Below are 21,006 nucleotides of genomic sequence, written 5' to 3'. Positions count from 1 at the left end.
AGTTAAGGGAAAAAGCAGAAGCCGCTCTTCAATTGGGGCTTTATTTATTTTTTTAAAAAGATTGAGACGCAAGCAATAAGTGAGATACACAGCGCACTTTATTGGCCTGTCCAAAAGTACAATTCTTTGGGCCAAATTATGCTACAAGGTGCACCCAAGAACAGAATATGGCCTTTTAATTATGTTTTTTAAATCTCTCTACAGCAAACAAAATAATCGTAAGCAAAAGCCACTACACTAAGAAAGACTACTCTTAAGTATAACATTTAGAAAGGCTGTTAATGTTGTTCTTCATTAATGATTTAACTACCCCTCCCTTTGTCCCTTCCTTGCTTCATAATTGCATTTTCTTTTATTTCCGAAAAGCTGGATTTATTCACAAGAGGCTCTAGAAGCCAGAGTTCTAGGATCTCCCAGAGCTTTCCAGGGATTCTTTCACATTTTGTTTTCAGGACTTCCAGTCCAGGCTGGTCGATAGTTTTTCATAGGAATTATGAATACTGGAAGATGATAAAGATAACAAAATAAACAGCACCTCAGGGGACCCATAACGGTTCCAAACAAGGACCTCAATAATATAAAGGTTCATAACTTTACCATAGAGCTTAGACACAGATGAAAAGAATTATTCCTATTAAATAGAAAGTTGCAAGATCTTGCACTTACCTGCAGTCCATGTTTTTGTTTGTTTTTTCTCCTCTATAGAGTTCACCATGTCTCAGAAAGACACACAAATGAACTTATCACCAATAAAAGCTACTGGCACCCAATTTAATACCACAGAGTATTTTTGATATATATATATAATATAAATATAAAAAAGGAAAAAATTTCTTCCTACTGCTCTTATTTACACCACAAAACTTATCCACCCTTTCAGTTCTCACGTCAGCAGCCTCCTCAAATCCCTTTCCTACCAGCTATCAGATTCAGATGATCATGTAGAAGTAATGCTGTTACTTCTCACCACACTGGCTGGATTACATAACACGCATGTAGCATCCATATAGTTGCAGGGCTTGTGCTGTACCGAGCATAAGCAAAGTTCCACAAGAGTTTCAAGAAGTCCCCGCACTAACCACCATGTCTTGAGTACTGAATTTTTAATCGAGAGCTGAAAAAACCAACGTTCTAAGAACTGGCTATGAAGTCAGAACAAATCTAAGCTGATTTACCCTTCCTCACAAACTTTAAGTATTTAAAGTAATCCCATACAGTTCAACTCCCCCCACTCACCATCTTTATCAGCTGCTCCATGTTAAGTGACAGGACAAGATCAGAAGTCATAGAATAATCAGAGTTGGAAGGGATCTCAGGAGGTCATCTAGTCCAACCGCCTGCTCAAAGCGGGACCAATCCCCAGCTAAATCATCCCAGCCAGGGCTTTGTCAAGCCTGACCTTAAAAAACTCTAAGAAAGAAGATTCCACTACCTCCCTAGGTAATGCATTCCAATGCTTCACCTTCTTAGTGAAAAAGTTTTTCCTAATATCCAACCTAAACCTCCCCCACTGCAACTTGAGACCATTACTCCTTGTTCTGTCATCTGCTACCACTGAGAACAGTCTAGATCCATCCTCTTTGGAATCCCCTTTCAGATAGGGGAAAGCAGCTATCAAATCCCCCCTCATTCTTCTCTTCTGCAGACTAAACACCAGTTCCCTCAGCCTCTCCTCATAAGTCATGTGTTCCAGTCCCCTAATCATTTTTGTTGCCCTCTGCTGGACGTTTTCCAATTTTTCCACATCCTTCTTGTAGTGTGGGGCCCAAATCTGGAGGCAGTACTCCAGATGAGGTCTCATCAATGTCAAATAGAGGGGAACGATCACGTCCCTTGATCTGCTGGCAACGCCCCTACTTATATAGTCCAAAATGTCATTAGCCTTCTTGGTACAAGAGGGTACACTGTTGACTCCGATCCAACTTCTCGTCCACTGTAACCCCTAGGTCCTTTTCTGCAGGACTGCTGCCTAGCCATTCGGTCCCTAGTCTGTAGCGGTGCATGGGATTCTTCAGTCCCAAGTGCAGGACTCTGCACTTCAACCTCATCCGATTTCTTTTGGCCCAACCCTCTAATTTGTCGAGGTCCCTCTGTATCCTATCCCCACCCTCTAGTGTATCTACCACTCCTCCCAGTTTAGTGTCATCTGCAAACTTGCTGAGGGCGCAATCCATGCCATCCTCCAGATCATTAATGAAGATACTGAACAAAACCGGCCCCAAGACAGAGCCTTGGGGCACTTCGTTTGATACCGTCTGCCAACTAGACATGGAGCCATTAATCACTACCCGTTGAGCCCGACGATCTAGCCAGCTTTCTATCCACCTTATAGTCCATTCATCCAGCCCATATTACTTGCTGGCAAGAATACTGTGGGAGACCATATCAAAAGCTTTGTTAAAGTCAAAGAATAAACACATCCACTGCTTTCCCCTCATCCACAGAGCCAGTTATCTCGTCATAGAAGGCAATCAGGTTAGTCAGGCATGACTTGCCCTTGGTGAATCCATGCTGACTGTTCCTGATCACTTTCCTCTCCTCTAACTGCTTCAGAATTGATTCCTTGAGGACCTGCTCCATGATTTTTCCAGGGACCGATGTGAGGCTGACTGGCCTGTAGTTCCCAGGATCCTCCTTCTTCCCTCTTTTAAAGATGGGCACTACATTAGCCTTTTTCCAATCATCCGGGACCTCCTCTGACCACCATGAGTTTTCAAAGATAATGGCTAACAGCTCTGCAATCACATCCGCCAACTCCTTTAGCACTCTCGGATGCAGTGCATCCAGCCCCATGGACTTGTGCTCATCCAGCTTTTCTAAATAGTCCTGAACCACTTCTTTCTCCACAGAGGGCTAGTCATCCCCTCCCCATGCTGTGCTGCCCAGTGCAGCAGTCTGGGAGCTGACCTTGTTTGTGAAGACAGAGGCAAAAAAAAAACAAAAAACAAAAAACAAAAACAAAAACCACGCATCGAGTACATTAGTTTTTTCCACATCCTCTGTCACTAGCTTGCCTCCCTCATTCAGTAAGGGGCCCACAGTCTCCTTGATTGTCTTCTTGTTGCCAACATAACTGTAGAAACCCTTCTTGTTACTCTTAACATTCCTTGCTAGCTGCAACTCCAAGTGTTATTTGGCCATCCTGATTTCACTCCTGCGTGCGTGAACAATATTTTTATACTCCTCCTTGGTCATTTGTCCAACCTTCCACTTCTTGTAAGCTTCTTTTTTGTGTTTAAGATCAGCAAGGATTTCACTGTTAAGCCAAGCTGGTCGCCTGCCATATTTACTATTCTTTCTACACATTGGGATGGTTTGTTCCTACCACCTCAATAAGGATTCTTTAAAATACAGCCAGCTCTCCTGGACTCCTTTCCCCCTCATGTTATTCTCCCAGGGGATCTTGCCCATCAGTTCCCTGAGGGAGTCAAAGTCTGCTTTTCTGAAGACCAGGGTCCGTCTTCTGCTGCTCTCCTTTCTTCCTTGTGTCAGGATCCTGAACTCAACTATCTCATGGTCACTGCTTCCCAGGTTCCCATCCACTTTTGCTTCCTGTACAAATTCTTCCCAGTTTGTGAGCAGCAGGTCAAGAAGAGCTCTGTCCCTAGTGGGTTCCTCCAGCACTTGCACCAGGAAATTGTCCCCTACACTCTCCAAAAACTTCTTGGATTGTCTGTGCACCACTGTATTGCTCTTCCAGCAGATATCAGGGTGACTGAAGTCTCCCATGAGAACCAGGGCTTGTGATCTAGTAACTTCTGCTAGTTGCTGGAAGAAAGCCTCGTTCACCTCATCCCCCTGGTCTGGTGGTCTATAGCTGACTCCCACGACAACATCACCCTTGTTGCTCACACTTCTAAACTTAATCCAGAGACTCTCAGGTTTTTCCGCAGTTTCATATCGGAGCTCTGAGTAGTCATACTGCTCTCTTACATACAGTGCGACTCCCACACTTTTTCTGCCCTGCCTGTCCTTCCTGAATAGTTTATATCCATCCATGACAGTACTCCAGTCATGTGAGTTATCCCAACAAGTCTCTGTTATTCCAATCACATTATAATTCCTTGCCTGTGCCAAGACTTCCACTTCTCCCTGCTTGTTTCCCAGGCTTCTTGCATTCGTGTACAGGCACTTAAGATAACTCGCCGATTGTCCTGCTTTCTCCGTATGAGGCAGGTGCCCTCCCCTCTTGTGCTCTCGTGCTTCCTCTTGGTATCCTACTTCCCCACTTACCTCAGGGCTTTGGTCTCCTTCCCCCCAGTGAACCTAGTTTAAAGCCCTCCTCACTAGGTTAGCCAGCCTGCTTGCGAAGATGCTCTTCCCTCTCTTCGCAAGCAGCAAATCCAAACCCAGCAACTGCCTCAGTTTTGTTGACTTGGTCTGGCCATATTAACAACAGAAGACCAATGAACTTTGAAGTGTTTTTACCAAGGAATGCTGCTACATGGCCAGAGAGCACATGGGTGCCAAAAGCTTCAAAGGCACAATAAGACTGCCAATGATGGACATAAACTAACATCCAACCAGGCCACCTCAAGAACTCAGCCAAAGATCAACCAGGTGGTGCTTGATCTGCAAGGAGACCGTGTCCCTTTAGAATCTGCCATGACTATGACAACAACCACATTCAGTATTCTTCTTTCACCTAGCATGACTTTCAAGCTCCTTGATAAGTGGATCAAAGGGCTACCTAGTTTCACGATAGCTTATGAAATGTTTTTACATCAACCACTGAAATCTTACTTTTAATTTCTTGAAAAAAAGAGAGCTCCACTGTGAATCACAACCAATAACCTTCCAAAGCTACCATACAATATGGGGATCAGTTCTTCCTTCAACCTCTTTTGTTATAGTAGTGGAATCAAAATATTATCAGTATGCTGTACTGCCTCAAGGAGCTGTCTTTCTCCACACAATGGTCCTAAACACCTAAAAATGTAGCGCTGTGTCCTGTTATTTCCCATTATTAGATTTAAGACACAGAAGACTGAACACTGACAAGTTACAACACACTTTTTAAACATCATAGGCACACTGCCAGGTAGTCTACAGGCCAACAGTATTGGCAGCTCATGATTTTACTGAAATTCTCACAATATTTGATTGCATTGTCAAAGCCTCAGGTCCTAGAGTGATGCAATTACACAAGGATCTGCTCTCATTTTAATAAATTTCTAGCCCTCACAGTGACAGAGATGTTTTTACATCACCTAGCACAACTGGGACCTGGTCCATGACTAGGGTTCCTAAGTGCTATGGTAATTCAAATACTAAAAATGAAAACACAAACACTAATGCTTGGGGTTGACAATATTGTCTTTTTTCTTTAAACAAAAATGTAAAAAAAAAAAAAGTGTTTTAAAAAATCTAGAAAGCTAAAATTTGTAGAATAAAATGAATACACAACTCCATGCAATACAACTCCATTTTAAGTCACAGTGCAGCACTATGTTGGTGCAGGAGAACTTAGAAGCGAGACTGACCAAAAAGTTAAATCCATTGTTATATTGCTACTTTCTAAATATAAAATACAGGACTTTAATTTTTTACTAAAAGAAAAAGGAGTACTTGTGGCACCTCAGAGACTAAAATTTATTTCAGCATAAGCTTTCATGAGCTACAGCTCACTTCATCGGATGCATGCAGTGGAATATACAGAGAGAACATGAAACAATAGCTGTTACCATACACACTGTAAGGAGAGTGATCAGGTAAGGCGAGCTATTCCCAGAAGGAGAGAAAAAAAAACCTTTTGTAGTGATAATCAAGGTGGGCCATTTCCAGCAGTTGACAGGAACGTGTGAGGAACAGTGGGGGGTGGGCGGTAGAATAAATATGGGGAAATAGTTTTCCTTTGTGTAATCACACATCCACTCCCAGTCTTTATTCAAGCCTAATTTAATGGTGTCCAGTTTGCAAATTAATGCCAATTCAGTAGTCTCAGAGTCTGTTTTTGAAGTTTTTTTGTTGTAATATTGGTCACTTGATTACAGACCTGAAAGTGGCAGAGAGACTGAAGTGTTCTCCAACTGGTTTTTGAATGTTATAATTCTTGATGTCTGATTTGCGTCCACTTATTCTTTTATGTAGAGACTGTTTGGTTTGGCCAATGCACAAGGCAGAGGGACACTGCTGGCACTTGATGGCATATATCACATTAGTAGATGTATAGGTGAACGAGCCTAGTGTGGCTGACGTGATTAGGCCCTATGATGGTGTCCCCCTGAATAGATATGTGGGCACAGTTGGCAATGGGCTTTGTTGCAAGGATAGGTTCCTGAGTTAGTGTTTTTGTTGTGTGGTTGCTGGGGAGAATTTACTTCAGGTTGGGGAGCTGGCTGTAAGTGAGGACTAGTCTGTCTCACAAGATCTGTGAGAGTGAGGGATCATTTTTCAGGATAGGTTGTAGATCTCTGATGTGCTGGAGATGTTTCAGTGGGGGGCTGAAGGTGACGGCTAGTGGCGTTCTATTTTCTTTGTTGGGCCTGTCCTGTGGTAGGTGACTTCTGGGTACTCTTCTGCTGTATCTGAACATGTCTCACGTATATTAGCAAGCTCTTTAAAGTAGGGACCATGCTTTTTAAATGCTCTCTAGAGTGCCATATATACAGAATGCTGTACAAATCCATCAGCAAAGATAGATTCTAATAAAATGAGAAACGTTTAATTTTGAAAAAAATCTTTATTGTATAGGGTTTTTCAAAAACACCCCTCTGGTGCTAAGAAAGCATAAATCCCCATCTAACTGCTAACAGAACACTAGTGGAAAGTGTGGTCTTGTGTGCAACTTTAAAAGGAGAGATGGTTTAAGCACTGCCCTCTACTCCAAAACAAAAATGCACAGCGGAGCAATGCTGTGAACATTTACTTCTAAGAGTAGCAAGAGGTTTTTTTTGTTTGTTTTTTTAAATAATTACTTCAGGCCTTATCACACCTACACGCAAAGTGTACATTCAAAATGAGTAAAGAACAGGGCTACAAAAATACCCAGGAACTTTTCCCCATGGTGAGCCTCAAATTCCCCAGAATCTAAGCTTTCATTTAAAAAAAAAAGTTTCTAGCCCTTATGGTTGGGGAGATAACCCTTGAAACACAAATGAAGATTAAATCCATGCAGTGCTCTCTATCTAAATTAGACAGATGTAAACTCAGAAGGAGCTGAGCAAACTGTCACAAACGGAAAAGGAAACCATGCAGAGTACAGAGAGGTAAGAAGTGAATTTTACTGAGACTGAACAGATACACTCATTAACAGCAAGGAAACTCATTTCACTGCATTCAGTCAGGCTAGTATGTTTTTAGAAGTCTGGCTAACTCAACTTCTCCATTCACTTTTACCAAGGGTAACATTTTATACTTGGTTTGCTCAGGTGTAACTGACTGCAAGGCATGAAGTAGCAGCACATTAGGCCCTCTAAATTACTCCATGTCTTTTGCAAGAGTGGTTCATGTAGGAGATATGGCCCTTTATATTTTTAAAATATAAACATATTGCTATGATTAACCTTACTGAACGAGCAAGACCCATATCCTCGTGCTTACATGAGAGAGGTGTTGGGGATGCGGGACTGTAACCGGGATCGTGCAGAGAGAAGTTAGTGACAACATAAAGATAACAAATCTATTTATTTGATCAGGGTAACTGTTTTATGTGTTTAGTGTACATTGAAATGGTTGGCAAGCATTGCTTAGGTGATTTTATTGTGGTTCAGTAAAAATGTAAATAAGTGAACCTGGGCTCTAGAGTGCAACAGGCTCTTCTAGCAGCCAATAATCAGTGTTTAGTTAAAATATTCTGTGCTGCACAGCAGAACTAAAGGATGCTTTATTTCATGGTTGCAGAGACAGAGGTCATTTTATAATGAAAACAAAATACAGGCACCACAGTTAAGTGAATAGAGTAGATCAAATCAAGTCTGAGGACAAATCAAAGCCTTTACAGTGACAGAAAAGGGATGTCCTCAGGATGTCCGTCATACACCCCAACCTTCCACCATCGAAACAGAATGCCTTTACTAATTAAACACAAACAGAAAACTCATTTTATATAACAGTTGCCAGTATTAGAATCCTCTGCACAGAGGAGCATATGGGAACAATTTTCCAGTATTAAAATAATTCCATTTAGGCTTCATCGGCTAAATTTCTTGTTTCAGAATACATGTGTTCATAAACATTAAGAAACTGACAGCAACAGAAACTGAAGTTCCCTCTGAATAGGCCCAAAGGTCAATACCCATTGTACAGCTGCTCTCTTGGCTCCCCCATATTGTTCCTCATACTCTATTATGAAACTGATATAACTTAGAGACCACCTACTCTAGGAAGTTTCAGTACAATCAGAGAGAGCACAGTATCACCTGAGTGCCAGCTTCTCCAGTGCATGTACCATCAATTGTGCTCAGTTATGGATCTGATCCTGTTCAGTGCTCAGCACCCCGAATTCCCATTCAGCATCTACAATATAAAGAAGCAAAGCAGCTTGCAGAATTGAGGCCCATATATAGCATTGTTCTTCCACTGTAGACTCCTCTCCACTGTGGATGGAGCTTAGACCACAAACTTATTTCATTTATTAATGAACGTCTACATTAGAGACCTTACGGCAGTACAGCTGTACTGATGCAGCTGAGCCACTGTAAGATCTCTCCCATTGGCGTAGAGTGGCTAACTGAGAGAGGTCTCCCACTGACATAAATTAAACCACCCCCAACAAGCAGCAGCAGCGATATTGGTGGGAGAAGCTCTCCTGCTGACATAGCGCTGTGCACACTACCACTTATGCCTGCTAAACATGTCACTCAGAGGTGTGATTTTTTTCATACCCCTGAGCAACGTAAGTTTTACTCACTTAAGTGGAAGTGTAGACATGGTCTAAAGCTAGACATGAAACCTGATCCCAGAGAAGAAAAAAAATGCTTTATTCAGCTCCCTGCAGTTCCTCTTCAACGACAGCTGTCAGACTCTCCCTAGTATTTTTCAGTCTATCAGCCGCCGGGGGGTTTTGTGCAGCCTCTGGTGGGGGTGGACGGGGGCGGGGGCAGGAGGAGGAGGGGAGGCAGGTAAAGCATCTGCCCATCCCCCTCCCCCTTGTTGCTCCTGGATGCACCACCCTGCACCACCTCTGGAGAGGTGAGGTGGGGCACAAAGCTGCAGTAGCAAGGTGAGTTCTTGGGGGGGGGGGGCGGCGCGGGAATTTTGGCACCAGGCTCCAGAGGTGGGATTTCAGGAGCCTGGCCATGCAACCCCAGGTTCCAACCATGGGGCAGTGGGTACTGACACCCCCTTGCTCCAGCTGCAGGGCATCAGCCTCTGGGCCCTGGTTCCAGCTTTGTGGCAGCAGGCACTGCCCCCCAGCTCCAGTCCCAAGCTCTGGCTGCACAGTGGTGGGCGCTGGCTGTGCAGCTGTGGGTAATCTGCATCTGGGGCAGCAGGCTCCAACCGCAAGGCTTTGGGTGCCAACCCTTGGCTCCATCCACAGAGCTGCAGTTGGCCTCTGGCCCCCAGTTCTGGCCATGCAGCCTCTGCCCCTGATCCCCTGCCCCAGCTGCAGGCGTCAATCTACAGCTCTGTTCCCAGGCTCTGGCCACGCATGCCAACCCTAGCCCTGGCCCGCAGCAGTGAGTGTAGGCTCCAGTCACGAAGCAGCAGGCACTGACTCCTGGATCTAGCCATGCAGCCCTGGTTTCTGGCCATGTGGCGGCAGGCACTGGCTGAGGGCGCTGACCCCACCTCCGGCTGCGCAGGCTCTGATCCCTGGCTACAGCCACGCAGTTCCAGTCCCCAGCTGCGCATCTGGCATGTAGATATCTTGTGATGCTGGCTACAACAGTGCCATGCAAACACCTGTTCTCACTTTCAGGTGACATTGTAAACAAGAAGTAGGCAGCATTATCTTCTGCAAATGTAAACAAACTTGTTTGTCTTAGCGACTGGCTGAACAAGAAGTAGGGCTGAGTGGACTTGTAGGCTCTAAAGTTTTACATTGTTTTGTTTTTGAATGAAGTTATTTTTGTACATGATTCTACATTTGTAGGGTCAACTTCCATGATAAAGAGATTGCACTACGTGAATTGAAAAATACTATTTCTTTTGTTTTTACAGTGCAAATATTTGTAATAAATATAAAGTGAGCACTGTACACTTTGTATTCTGTGTTGTAATGGAAATCAATATATTTGAAAATGTAGAAAACATCCAAAAATATTTAAATAAATGGTATTCTGTTATTGTTTAACACCGCAATTATTTTTTTTTAATCACTTGACAGCCCTAATACAAATATCACTCCCGAAGGGGGAGGCAGCATTATTTTTATTATTGAGTCTGCCAAAGCAACCTACAAATATAAATTACTATTATTTGGATGTGTATCTGTGCATACTTAATTGTTTTCCCTAAAGTTAATTAAGTATTTTCGGAAGAAGTGACAGTGCAGCCACTAGTGAGAGTTGGTGGTCGCACTTTGAGGCCACCAAAAAATTTATTGTGAGAACCCCTAGGCCCACTATAAAGGTAAAAGTTTGCAAAGGCGTTAAGTAAAGAGTGGAAGATATTTCACAGTACACCAAAATCCAATTTCTCAGAAATAAGGTGTTTTTCTTCATGACTGGATGTACTTATCCCACAACTGATGAAGTGAGCTGTAGCTCACGAAAGCTTATGCTCAAATAAATTGGTTAGTCTCTAAGGTGCCACTCCTTTTCTTTTTGCGATGACAGACTAACACGGCTGCTACTCTGAAACTTATCCCTCTACAGGATAAGTTGATTCCGAATTCCTAGACTCTAAGTCTATGGGCTCTGAAATACATTTGAAAAATTCCCTGAATCAGTCCAACTTATTATAGTTTGACTTTCTGAAAAGATGACTATTTGGAAACATCCCATGCTGATATTTTTGCCATAGATACAGTATATAGTTTGTATACAATTGTTATAAACCATTGTTACCAGGTAAATTAAAATTTTTTTTTACAGTTGCCAAGCGTTAATGATAATTAAGTGAAACTGACTTTTAATATCTACATTCTACAATACTAATACCATAGAAGCAGCACCCTGCTCCAGGGTCTCAAGGCAATTTGATGGGATGCTGGATCATAGCACCTCACCAATAACTTCGTTGCATCCAGATTTGAAAGGGAGCAGGGAGGAAAGAAAAAAATATTTATCTATCACTGTGACATTCTATACCTTGTGGGAGCATCCTGTAACACTCATATTCCTCATTTTTATATAATCGTGATCTTACATATAAAGCATGCCTTGTAAGGTATCAGCAGAAAGGTTATGATCTGCTGAAAGAAATTTTGCTATCCATATATGTATATCATTAATGCATATGAAATTATGAGAACTGTGTTGTATGGATGTCACTAAAACATGCTGTAAATCAGGGAATCAGCCAAATATCAGCTCCCCAGAGGCAACATCAAGGAAATTAACCAACACCCGGGTGGGGTATCAAACAACATATCAACAACCATCGTCCAGCAATCAAGCTACAATTCAGTGATGCACCTGCAGGAGGCCACACCAGGGGAAAGCTTGCCTAGAGAATCAGTAATGCCCACCAGACATGCCTGGACTTGTGTGTTCCCCAAGCACATGAGGGTATAAAACAGAACATAGCAGGCCCACGCTTTGCTTTTCTCCTGCCCCCACTATGCTGAAACCAGCAAGGACACTGAAGACTTGAGACTCCAACAGAGGAGAAAAAAAAAGAAAAGGAGGACATGCATCCGATGAAGTGAGCTGTAGCTCACGAAAGCTTATGCTCAAATAAATTGGTTAGTCTATCTTGCCACAAGTCCTCCTTTTCTTTTTGTGGATACAGACTAAAATGGCTGCTACTCTGAAACCTGTCAACAACAGAGGAGACTGACCTAGATTTAAGGGGCGAATCTGTATATTAAGGACTGCAATAGCCAGTGCGGTGAGAAAAACTGCTTAATCTAGATGTTGCCTAGTCTAATAGGGTTGAGAGTTTAGACTGCGTGCTTATATATTTTATTTTGGTAACGAACTCTGACTTTTTGCCTATCACTTATAGTCATTTAAAAAAAAATCTTTAGTAATCAAACTTAACTGTTTATCTTTACCAGGGAGTTTGTATGAAGTATGTGACAAAACTGCTCAGGTTTACAAAGGCAGGTGTATACCCACTTTCCATAGATGAAGTGGCAAACCAATTAATAAATTTGCATTACCCATCTGGAGCAGTACAAGATGGTATTTCCTGAGGTACAGTGCTGCGAGCTGGGGTGGGGATTTGGCTGGTGCCTTTCCCTGCATGATTCAGGAGTGGCTCTGGGAGCATTTATACAATCTAGCTGGGTGTGGGGCACCACATGCTGTTGTGCTGAGTGATAACAGCTCCTGGAGGGTTTGCTGCTCCTCACTAGCAAGGCATTGTGAGAGATAGCCCAGGCTGGAGAGTTTAGGGGGCACAGCAGTCCCAGGCGATCCTGTCACAATCATTTTAAAGGATGGAAGAGATATTTGGGGCCTGGCTTTCCAAGTCTTAATGAGTTAAAAGAGTTCAAGTCTTATCCAGCTGGCCAATTAGTGTTGTATGATTAAAACTGTTCCTACTTTGGTTCTGAGTTTTATTCATTAGGCAATTTTAACCCTCATGGTATTACTTTGAGTCACACTGAACTGAGTTAACCATAAAAGGAACACTTGCTTTCTTCAATTATTTCTCTATTGAAGTTTGTGTAACATTGTCACATCTTGTACTGAGGAGGTGGGTGGGCCAAACTGCAACACATGTTATCCGATAGCGTTTGGTGAGAAGTTGTGCACCTATTTTTATTTGCTCAAGTTCTTAGTATTTGGTTAGTTCTTTATATGATACCGTGCAACTATGTAGTATACTGACAGGTTTCAGAGTAGCAGCCGTGTTAGTCTGTATCCGCAAAAAGAAAAAGGAGTACTTGTGGCACCTTAGAGACGAACAACTTTATTTGAGCATAAGCTTTCATCTGATGAAGCATATGCTCAAATAAATCTGTTCGTCTCTAAGGTGCCACAAGTACTCCTTTTTCTTTTTATGTAGTATACCTTATTGCAGTAAGTCTTTGCATCCATTAGATATTCTGCCACACAGAGTTAGATATTACAAAAAGTGAAAGCGTATATGCATATTTGTCAGGCTTGCAATACAGAAGAGGCTATTTTAAGAGAGTTTTAAAATTTAGAAAGGCAGCTTTTTTTATGCACTGTTTCATCTAACCTTTTTCAGAGCAAATCTGGTCATGAAAGCCAGTGGCAGCCTCCCTGCAAGAGAGACAGTGGCGGCAAAATTGGGAAACTTGTCAGATGTCCCTAGTTTAGGCTAGCCTTTACAGAATGAAGAGGTTTGCTAGCAGAAATTCTGAAATAAGCCACCATTAAACTTTATACAAAATGCTTCCAAAATGTAATGGCCCTTAAATGCATCTCAGAAGACAAATAATTCATGTTTAGAAATAAGGTTGTCATTTCCTCTAATGAGAAAAGCAATGCATTTAATGGAATTACTCTAGGGATGAATTTGGACCATATCTGAACCTTCACAATTCAACTCCCAATTTTCCCAGGTACCTAGATAATCCATATATATGGAAAATTGTCTTACTAAGATATATATATATATAATCTTAGTAAGACACTTTATCGCTATGCATTCAGGCTCTTTTTAGAGAAGAAAAAATCTTACATTTGACATCTCAAATCCCAAAGGGCACTAAGAAATTGACAAGACACACACTGACAAACTACTTAACCCAAAGCTGAGAAACAGCCACCTCTGAAGTGAAACATGATATCAGTTTTGATTGTGCATGACAACATTATGGGAAGGGTCTTCACTTTCCAACTCACTCACATTCTTTTGGGGAAAAGAAAATGAAGATCCTGAACATGCTGTTTACAGAATTCATCTCTGTTCCCAAAAGAAAGGAAGTCTGAGATTACATTAATTCAACACTTTTCCCCAAAAATTATCTACTGCAGCGTTCCTGCTTCACCCACCTGCACTCCTGGAAAATATTAGCAATGACACAAACATCAAGAGCCTGCAGGATTTCTTACTACCAAATTCCACAATTTCTACTCTTATTTTCAAACCGAAGACCCAATCCTCCAAGATAGGTGCTCTTGAGGCGCACTGAGAGCCCTCAATTCCTATCAACTAAAATGGGAGATGAGAGTACTCAGCACTGCATAGGATTTAGTTCTAAAAACCAAGATCTGCACACACACAGAATATCAAAGTTGGTCTGATAGCCCCATCATTTCCAGATAACATCAGATTCATCTCTTTCTTATAAAGGAAAATCCCTTCTAACTGATGTCTCTGAAGAAAGGAGGTCATTTTTGTAATGAAGAAGAATATCCTAAAATGTAATGGCAAATAAACCAAACCACTATAAATTAAGTGGCTCAGTAGTACAAACAGTGACTTTGAATACCAGCAAGTTCTTGCCAAGGCTGACCCAAAAAGAGAGCAAAGGACTGCTTATGGTCCATTTAACCCCCACAAATTGTTAAGATTTATGATACTGGTCAGTTGCTAGTTATAGTGTCCATAAATAATTAGCTGCAACCAGGTTAATTTACCAGGGTTATTTGTGCTGAAAGTTGTCAGTTACAATAAAAAGAAAAACGAGTACTTGGGGCATCTTAGAGACTGAAAGCTTATGCTCAAATAAATTTGTTAGTCTCTAAGGTGCCACAAGTACTCCTTTTCTTTTTGCAGATACAGACTAACAAGGCTACTACTCTGAAACCAGTTACAATAAGAAATTTTTGTTAAATACTGAAAATTTAGGGACCTCCTTTTCAGCCTAAGAGGAAGGTATCCCTCAAAAGCTGGTTTGCAGTCCTTGCACTACATGCCAACAGTACTCACTGCAGCAGAAAGTTAGCAGCCGTACACACAGCTATGTTTATTACCAATAAATACATAAGGCTTGAGAAAGCTGAAATCATAGTGTTTTTCAAAAAACACTTTAGAAAGATTCAGTTCTTGCAAGTCTTGATCATGCTCTCTTGTTGCTGTATACTACCCAACAGTCACATGTCCCTGCAAAAAGTGGCTGACATATATTTTAAGTTTTGTCTGTACTGTGCCTGGCACAGTGCCCTGCAATCCTGATTGGAGACTCTAGGTGTTACTTCAGTAGTGGGGAAAAAAACAACAAAAAAACAACATTGAAGTATAAAGCTACCACTGCTTAGCACTTCTACTTTACATCTTCAAAGTGTTTTACAAACACTAATCCACACATTAACCATATGAGCATAGCCCTATTACTACATATGTTGAAACAGACAGGAAATACGAAGCTTCACAGTGCCACATAGAGAGTCATTGCTAGAGGTGAAATTAAAATTCAGGAGATTCTGGTTCTGACCTATACTCAGATCACACTTTGTCTAAAAGAAAGTCACTTCTTAAATTTTTAAATAGTGGGTTCCCATAAATATGCCATATTAAGAATGCACTGTAACATTCCTACAGCAGTACTCAATGTCATGTACTTCAGCAGAGATATTTCTTTGTGAGTTTCAGAGTAAGTTTTAGAACTATGACCTCACTTATCATAAGTTAAGCTTGTTTTTAAAAAAAGCGCCCTGAGAACATTGATTTTTGTTTTGCTCTGCAAGTGCAAAGATTTTCCCTCCCTTTTGTTGGATTTGGCTGACAGTTTTATGGATCGACATGCATCTTACATGCTGTTTTAATGCAATGTGAACAGTAGACTTTATATATTTTGTGCTGTTGGAACCCGCATTGCTCACTTAGCAGTAAAGCATGGAAGTTGCACTTTGATACCTCTTTTGTACATTTTTACAATATTTGTCTCATATTAGCAAGAATAGAGTATTTTACGGATTGTTAGGAAGTCAGTCATATGAAACTCAGTTTAAAAAGCAAATCTTTGCTTGTTACTAAAATGAGATTATTAAAAATTAACATATTTTTAAATTTAATTTCCTTTTCACCTTTACTCAGTTTGGAAAAAGTGGACTAATGAGTTTCACTTTCAGGATCCTACCTATTAAAACGATGTTTGTCTTCAGAAAGTCAGGAAAATGTTTGTTTTTACTTAAAGCTTGTTTAGATTAAGAGCTATCGTATTTTGTAAAAGTCCCTGAAAACAAACAAAAGTCTGTCACATCTAAATTGGGGGCCTAAAACTAGTTGAGTCCCTCTCTAACTTTAGAGCCATATTCCAGCAGCACTGGGGGGAAAACAAAATAAACAGAAGAAACTGACATCCCCTACCAGTCTAGCACAGAAACATGCTACTGCTCCAAACCACAAACAGGCAAATATTTAAAATCCATTAGACATCAAGTAGTATCCCTGTTTGCTATTCTACATAGCTACATTAGATGTACACTGGCTAAACAGGTTTCGTAGTAGTAGTAGTAAACACTTCACTTCCTCAGAACCCATAAATCTTCTGTTACAAGCATGCATTTAATAAGAGAAGACATGACAGGTAAGATCCTCTGTATACTACATAATTAACTTGTTATAGTACTATGAAAATATGCACCTGAAAAGGAAACTACCTTGAAGGATAACAAGACAATCTACCTGTTCTCCTGTAGTGTTAAAATTATTGTTAGCACTGCTAACTGATACAGGAAGATCACATATGACAAGAATTTCAGTTATGTAGTAAGACTGATGTTTAGATGTGTAAGAAGGAACTTCTAATATGACCTCCTCACATATTTTCCCCATGTTCGATTTTCCCTGCATTTACAGCACATTTTAGTAAGTTTGCAAAAAGAAAAGGAGTACTTGTGGCACCTTAGAGACTAACCAATTTATTTGAGCATAAGCTTTCGTGAGCTACGAAGTGAGCTGTAGCTCATGAAAGCTTATTCTCAAACAAATTGGTTAGTCTCTAAGGTGCCACAAGTACTGAGCTGTAGCTCACGAAAGCGAACCAATTTATTTGAACGTAAGCTTTCGGTTCGCTTTCGTGAGCTACAGCTCAGTACTTGTGGCACCTTAGAGACTAACCAATTTGTTTGAGAATAAGCTTTCATGAGCTACAGCTCACTTCGTAGCTCACGAAAGCTTATGCTCAAATAAATTGGTTAGTCTCTAAGGTGCCACAAGTACTCCTTTTCTTTTTGCGAATACAGACTAACATGGCTGTTACTCTGAAACCTTTAGTAAGTTTAATTTACTCCCTTCTGTAAATAACATGCTCATGTAAATAAGCTCCCAACCCTTTGGGCTGCATTACTTAAATCTGGTTACTTATGTCTGGCTACCAGAAGGTGACAGTATCAATGTCCGCATCATAGCGGCATGTTACTATGGCAGGACTTTGTAAACAGAAGCAGTGCTGTGAAGTTACAAGCGACCTGCAGAGTGGAACAGTTTGGATTTGGAAAAGGTGTGCGTGGAAGGGCACAGGGACTGAAAAATCAAAAGGCCAGGATGCTATTCTTAGACCTGCCACTGGTTTGCTGAGGAACACACCACCAAAAACTATCCATAAAATATTAACAAAATCCTTGATTGGCAACAGTTGTGAGGATCAATTCTGTGTAAAGCCCTTTGAAAACCTCAGATGCAAGGCACTGAAAGGGTGCAGAGAATATAAAAATCCAAGCATCCAACCAGGAATACTGTCAGATGCTAGCTTGTTTCCTTACACTCTATTTTCCCCATGCTGTAAAACCAGCAGTCTACTAAACAATTGTTCAGTTAAAGAATCAGATAAGGTAATTCAACAGTAGGAAGTCAATGAAGAAGAATAAAAGAAAAATTGTGATGGATCAATAATTACTAAGTCAGTCGCTTTAGCTCCGATATTTATTCTGTGCAGCATTTTTCCTGTGGTGAAATCTGTGCACCAGCTTTAGGGCCATGGAACACTTTACTGTTCTACCAAGTGAAATTAAGTCACCCAGCAAAAAGTAAACTAAAAATTAGTGAACTGCATTCTCCCCACCCTTTCATTTTAAAGCAACACAAACCACAAAAAGGTGTTTGAAGTGAGCTCTTTCAGTTTTACAGCCCCTGAAGCCTAAGTTGTTCCATAACTCATTCAAGTATCTCTTCCTATTACTCCACTAATAATGGTGCTGGAATAGACAGATCACATTCTCATCCTCCAACCAGAGTGGCAAGAAACAAATCAAAGTAAAATGCAATTATTTTGCAAAACCTAAGAAAACTGAAATTAAGGAAGGAGGCAAACAGATGTGTTTCTGTAGCAGATCATTTTATAATGCATATTTAACATTTTAAATTGTAAAGTGTATAGCTAGAACACCAACTGTAAGTGAGTCCCTCAAAATGTTCACAATTTACTAGCTTACTGCCATCTTACATTGATTTACTTTACTTCAAAGAATAATTATATTGCAGTAACACTACAGGCCTTAACTAAGTCAGAGCTCCATTGTACTAGGTGCTATACAAGCAATAAGTGATATTCCCTGCTATGGAGAGTTTACAAACTTTTATTCTTTGTCATTAGAAGCCAACTGCTAAGTAACTAATCCACATTCACCATAAATCTACTGTATGTTGCAACACAAAGTTATCTTTATAACTTGCAAGATAGATCTTAGTTTTTCCAGTGATTTCAGAATCATGCACCTTACATTCTGGATTACTAAAATGTTCGCTATGGTAACCTCCCAGGCTACTGTCAGCAACAAGCTCCCTGGAGGGAGCTGACAGAAGAGAAGCAGCAATGTAGGCCTTTTTTCTTCGCTACAAAAACCTCTAAAACATCTTACAGTAGAATTCTACTGTCAAAGTGGGTAAAACTATGACATGAATGTTACTGTTTTTAATCACTTTTTATGATGGCAACAAGTTTCTCCAAAGTACATGTAATCATTCCAGTAGAGCCCACCTGGGACCATTAAACAGCCATCACCCTGGCCTATTATGTAATCTAAAGGAAGGCCTTGTGGGATATTAATAGCCCACCTTGTTAGAAACTCACAGTAATTGCCTGGCTTGTTTTTCTTTTCCCTGCCCTATTTCTACCCTAGACTCATTCCCCTCACCCAGCCAAGATTTTTTTTTTTTTGGCGGGGGGGGAGGGGGGAGGAGGAGGGAAGAGAGAGAATAATAATTGCTGCTGATGCCCATGGAAAGCTTTCAGAATCTTGCCCATTTAGGAACAATTGTGCTTGTGTCACATTTTCTCCTCTCCTCTGCAGTTTACTTTTGTTTCCCCCCTATCTTATTCCCCTAAAGTGAAGTTCGAGTCCTGTGGCATCATCATAATCTCCACAGCAACCAAGTGCTAGTGTCACAAATGGAGGATTTACCACTTCAGGGGCAGAATGAGCTATCAAGGCAGATGAACTCCTAAAGAAACAAAGATCTTGTTTTCTTGAGCACATCCCGTTAGTGAAAGAAAACGGGGCTGGGGAGAAGCAGCAAAATATAAAATGGGAAGGCAGTACGAGCAGTATTGTTTTTAAACACAGTGCAAAGTCCTGAGGGAGCTGCCAGCAGTTCCTACATTCGGGGAGGGAGGGGAGGCCTCATACAGCTCTGCAATTGAAACGTTTACTAAAACAACTGGAATCTGCATTTGTGGCTTCTGCCGCTCTCGCCACAGCATAAAAGCAATGACCTCCGTGTCAGTGATTTAAAGGCCAATTCACGGAATGGGGCAGCGCCCACGGATCCCCGTGGAACTCGTCTCCGCCCGGGAGGGATGCACTGGCCGACTGGAAAACACATGAGCAGCGCGGCCCCACGGCATATTGCACTGCTGTTCTTCGGGGGAGGGAGATCCAAAAGATCCCTGCGTTTAAAGATCCCCGTCCACACGCCATTTTGTCGGGGGAGGGGGGAGGCGTGGGACAAGTAGGACAGCTCACATTTGTAATTGCCTAACTTAATTATTTGGAACGAGCAGGAGGGGAACAAAACTACCTGACTTCAGGCTGAACTAAAAAACACACACCGCCGCACAGTTAGTGAGGGAGGGGGAGGTTACATCCAGCGGGATTGACCCCCTCCCCGCCGGGCCCCCCAGGCTGCTGAGCAGAAATGGGGCCAGAGCTTTAGGGAGGGTGGCCGGGCAGCAGCGGGGAGACCCAGACCCCGCGTGGAAGGCTCCCCGCGCGAGGCCGGGGCAGAGAACAGGAACAGCCCCTGCCCCCAGGGGGAACTTTGGCAAGCGGCAGCCGCGCGGGCTCCCTTCGCCAAGGGGCGCGCAGCCGGACGCCTCCTCTGGGGCGGCCGCCGGGGCTCCCCTGCGGCCGGCGCTTCCGAGCGCGCGGCGACTTTTGCGGGGAGTTGCGGGGCCGCCCGCTGCGCGCGGGGCTGGCGCATCCGCAGCGGCCCCTCTCCAGCCCGCGCATCTCTCCGGGAGCCGCGCTCGCCGCTCCCTCCTCCCTGCGCTGCGCCTGCCGCCCTGCCTGGCCGCCTCCCGCAGCAAAACTTCGGGAGGCGAGAAAAAGCCGGCGGGGCCCGCAAGCGGCCGGCAAAACGCGCCCAGCAGCTGCGGCCGGCCCCGCTCCGCCCGCGGGGGGGCTCGGCCGGCGCCCGCCTTACCTGCGGCGAGTTTTTCCAGCCCTGCGCCGCTGGCTGCCGGGGCTCGGGCTCTCCGGCGCTCCGCTCGCCGCCTCATTCCAATATGGCACGGCCAGGCGGAGCGCATGCGCCCGCCGCCTCCCCGCTTCTGCCCTCCCCTCCCTCCCGGCTTTTTGGGCGCTCAGACGCCCCCGCGCAGCGACTTGCTGAGTTTTGCGCGGGGCGGGGACGGGCATCCACCTGCGCCGGCACCGGGCCAGGCAGCCCCCACGCCTCGTCCCGATCCCCGGCGCTCAGTCCCGTCGGCACGGCAGGACTTTCTGCAGCTGCTGGGCACCCCCCGCCCTAGCACCCGTTCGCTGCGGCCCGAGCCCCGGCTCTGCCCCGACACCTGCCTCCTGGGGAGCAAGGCGCCGTGGGACGCGAGGGTAAAAGCAGAAAAAGGCTAGGGGGTGCTCCGTTTTAACCCACTAA

The 21,006-nt window shown here is 43.0% G+C and overlaps 1 protein-coding gene across 2 annotated transcripts in view; it reads right to left on the bottom strand.

Annotated features, from left to right (window-relative positions):
• SFMBT1 (Scm like with four mbt domains 1) overlaps positions 1 to 20,649 on the bottom strand; it is a 139,755-nt gene extending 119,106 nt beyond the window's left edge. For both annotated transcript variants that reach the window (XM_077821806.1, XM_077821808.1), the window contains exon 1: positions 20,554 to 20,649. The gene's annotated coding sequence lies outside the window, so the exon portion shown is untranslated. The remainder of the gene's footprint in view (positions 1 to 20,553) is intronic.
• Between the last annotated feature and the right edge of the window lie 357 nt (positions 20,650 to 21,006).

Source organism: Eretmochelys imbricata, chromosome 7 (genome assembly GCF_965152235.1).
Source record: "Eretmochelys imbricata isolate rEreImb1 chromosome 7, rEreImb1.hap1, whole genome shotgun sequence".
NCBI classification, from domain to species: Eukaryota; Metazoa; Chordata; order Testudines; family Cheloniidae; genus Eretmochelys; species Eretmochelys imbricata.
Note: the sequence above shows the minus strand (reverse complement) of the source record. Positions and strands in the feature narration are given on the sequence as shown.